Source organism: Macaca fascicularis, chromosome 3 (genome assembly GCF_037993035.2).
Source record: "Macaca fascicularis isolate 582-1 chromosome 3, T2T-MFA8v1.1".
NCBI lineage: Eukaryota > Metazoa > Chordata > Mammalia > Primates > Cercopithecidae > Macaca > Macaca fascicularis.
The window spans coordinates 165,828,311-165,832,715 of NC_088377.1; positions in this window are offsets into that span (position 1 = coordinate 165,828,311).

Sequence of the window (4,405 nt, forward strand, 5' to 3'; positions counted from 1 at the left end):
GACTTCTTTATATGCAAGTGCAATTTAATTCAACCAATATAAATTGCTTTAGTGTGCTAACAACTATATGTTAAGTAAAGGGTTTATCTTGACGGTATAATATATACCTATTCTGGAGGAGCTTAAAGCCTTGAATGGAAAGAGAAACTCAGGAATAGTGAATAAATCAAATAAAAATAAACTGCAAATAGTATAGAACAGTAAATATCTACAGTATTTTACTATCGGTTAAATACTTACAGTAGTATTTTACACTCACATTTTCTTGAAATAATTTTATTCAAACTATTCATATACACGTTCATCATCAGCGATTTCATTTCCAGAGCAACTTTTTGAGTCGATCTGTGTTTGTCTATAGCAGATTGTCTTCACTTCCAACTAAGCTGTTTGTTATATCAGCCTAAAAGTAGAATCTATGTATGATTCTGTCCCTGGAAATGTTTCCCTGTGCAGGAATACCCATTTTTGTAACATTAGTACCTTAGGTCAGTTCTCTTCCTTCTCCCTTTCATTCTGTCTGGGTACATTTTTTATCTTTACAATGCAGTCACTTACCATATTGCTTTATAAAATGAACTTTAGAAAATTGATTTCCAATAATATTCAGTACTTGGAAGAGTGAAATTATATTCTTAGGAATAATGATCAAAACTTTCTCTGTGTTTTGAAAACATTCGTATTTTAATCCATATTTATCTGACCCTACTCCTTCAACTTTTCTGCTTGTTCCTTTACTTCTCTGTATCCATCTAAATTCTCTATTTGCCTAACTTACTCCAGAGTATGGTCTAAGACTTAACTAAGGCATGTACACTTATTTTTTCCTTAACAACTTGCTTATTTTGTCCGGAAAACAATGCTACTAAGTGAAAAGTTGTGAAATTTTCTTAAAAAATCTTTTTTTGTGTGAATTGGAAAGATTATGATGCATTGTATCCCAATACCAGATACTCTAGTAGTTTTTACAGGCTAAAACATTTTGCAATATAACAATAAAGTCAAGTTCATGTAAACAAAACATAAATTTGCTAGTAAAAGAATGTAGGTGGTTTGTAAAATGAAATGCACTGAACATTTACTGTATACACTAAATGATGAAGACAAAAGGTGGTGAGTGTTGGGGATGAAAGGGTTGGAGGGAAGAAGTCTTTTTTTTTTTTTTTTTTTTTTTTGAGACGGAGTCTCGCTCTGCCGCCCAGGCTGGAGTGCAGTGGCCGGATCTCAGCTCACTGCAAGCTCCGCCTCCCGGGTTTATGCCATTCTCCTGCCTCAGCCTCCCGAGTAGCTGGGACTACAGGCGCCCGCCACCTCGCCCGGCTAGTTTTTTGTATTTTTTAGTAGAGACGGGGTTTCACCATGTTAGCCAGGATGGTCTCGATCTCCCGACCTCGTGATCCGCCCGTCTCGGCCTCCCAAAGTGCTGGGATTACAGGCTTGAGCCACCGCGCCCGGCCTGAGGGAAGAAGTCTTGAATGTAGATTCTTTATACTGTTTCCTTATTAATTCTTCAAACTTAAGCATGATGTGTATCTTGAGTTTAACTATACTTAAAAATAGTGTAGCACAGGACAATCGCCATTTAGGGAAAATAAATGCTAAACACAAGAGTGCTTTGAAGCCTATGGAAAAAGCGAATGTGCACATTTTCTATGAAGAGCCATAGAGAATTCAAACGTTCCATCCCACTCACTTTACACACCCAAAGAAAAATGTTTTGAGTTCCTCTAAATATGGCACACAATTCGTATTTGTTCCATATGATAATCTCTGGCTACAGACTTTTATCTTGAGTAAACATGTGTATCTTTGCCTGAAATTATAATTTCAAACTATTATTTCTTGAAGCATATTTATTTAGAGTGTTTTTGGATGAAAAAAATTATGAGAAAAAGGAATCTAAAAAGCGGTACAGCTTCTTAGGAGGTATTATTATGAAAATTTACTAACGGTTTAGTAGTCATGTGAGGTAAATCTTTATTTCCAGTCCTAGACATCATCTTTGGACAGTTGGCCTGGGTGAGGTACTCCTTTCCTTTATTCTCCTCTGTGTAGAGCTTTTCCATCTCTTTCAGCATTGATTTTAATGATCTTTTTGGTGTATTTCCCCTACTATATTGTAAGATTTTTGAGTTGAAAGAGCATGATATTTTTGCCTCTGACAGTTAACCCTGTACCTGGTCCAGAGTTCTTGATAAACAAAAGCATTAAGTCTCCTTGTTCACTTTAACTACCTGCCTCCAGTTGAAGGCAGTTTTCTGTGTTACTTGCTCAATAGACTGCTGGAAGTGGCTGCCTGTCTTAAGTTACCTCAATAGCAATCGATAGATCATTTCATGTCTGAGAGAACATTTCTCTCTATCAAAATTATGTCTGATAACTTGGGTAGAAAAGTACTCCACTGGCCGGGCGCGGTGAGTCAAGCCTGTAATCCCAGCACTTTGGGAGGCTGAGGTGGGCGGATCACTTGAGGTCAGGAGTTCAAAAGTAGCCTGACCAACATGGTGAAACCCTGTCTCTACTAAAAATACAAAATTAGCTGGGTGTGGTGGCGCATGCCTGTAATCCCAGCTACTTGGGAGGCTGAAGAGGCGAATTGCTTAAACCCGGGAAGCAGAGGTTGCAGTGAGCGGAGATCGTGCCATTGCACTCCAGCCTCGGCAACAAGAGAGAAACTCTGTCTCAAAAATATAAAAAAAGAAAAGTACTCCACTCATCAACTTTTTACCCTTTTTAAAATTTGAATTTGCCTAAGTTTCAGCTGGAGTAGAATATAGGCGTCTCTTCGTAGTGATCTGAGACTATTTGTTCTGGGTACCGGATGGTTTTCTCTTCCACTTGAAAATGAAAACATCTGACAGACTTTGTTAGGCCATGTGTCAGCAATGTTATTCATGCGGAAAGTCTTCCGAATGACATGCCTGTCTCTGAGGGCATTTGTCTGGAGTATGTGTTATGTCTTTAGATGCCTCAAGTTCACACATTAAAGGCATTGGTTCAATCATATATTGTTGCAGGTCCATAGGCTCAATGCCAGGAATAAGTCACTCTCTGGGAAACGAACATTTTCACTCTTCTTCTGTGTTTTACGATGCACTTACAACCAATACAAGAGAAAAAACATCCCATTTTCTTTAAAAAAAAAAAAAAAGATTCACCTTGCTCTGATTTCTTTATGAACTGACAGTCAATAAGTTCTCTTAGAGACTTTAATATCAGCTAAGAAATTGTGCCTGGAAAAACATCCCAACTATCTTCTGACAGGCCTTGATGCACACTCAGTAACCCCTCAAAACATCAGTTCTGCTATGACAATATGTTGAGGTCTAGTGTAGAGACATCACTATTAACATGTGCCATACAGTATTTTTAATAATGAAAATGGGTTAAAGACACTGCTCTCGTTCCACCTTCTATGACAGCTGACAGTTATTAGAAAGACGAGTGTCTGGAGGTGGCAATCATGATCCTGGAACAGCTTGCCTCTTTACAATTCTGCTAATATAACCTTAGCTTCACTAGCACTGTGCCCAGCCCTCAGAGAAATGAACATTTGATGGGTCATCATTTCAGTTTTAGCAAGAACACAAGCACATTTTTGGTGGAGGTAAGTGCAAATGGATACATACGCAAGGTGTTGTACTTCTGATTTGGACTTATTCCTGCATATCATACAACAAAATAATGGTGGTCAACGTGTATTGATCATTTACATATCAGGAGTTGTTCTAAGCAATGTAAGGACGTGGATCCAATTCTAAAGCAATTCTATAGGGAACATACTTTATTATTATAATTGGCATTGTTCATATGAGGAAATTGATGCATAGAAAAATGAAATAGGCCGGGCGCGGTGGCTCACGCCTGTAATCCCAGCACTTTGGGAGGCCGAGCAGGTGGATCACGAGGTCAGGAGATCGAGACCATCCTGACTAACACGGTGAAACCCGGTCTCTACTAAAAAATACGAAAAACTAGCCGGGCGCGGTGGCGGGCGCCTGTAGTCCCAGCTACTCGGGAGGCTGAGGCAGGAGAATGCGTGAACCCGGGAGGCGGAGCTTGCAGTGAGCCGAGATCACGCCGCTGCACTCCAGCCTGGGCTGCACAGCGAGACTGCGTCTCAAAAAAAAAAAAAAAGAAAAAAAAAAAAAAAAAGAAATCGCTAAGATCCACACTTAGTGAGTAGTAAATAGGTACTTCCAGATTGCAGAGTCCACATTCTCAAAGTACTATACCACACTGTCTAGTGCAATGATATCTCACTTGAAGAGTGAGATGGCTTAGCTTTGTATTCTTTAGGGTACAAGGCTGCTATTTTCATAGGGAAAGCATGAACATGTACCTATCCCTTAAATATTTTTCTTTACAGATGAATAAGTTGTACACATGCGAAGTCTAACAATAT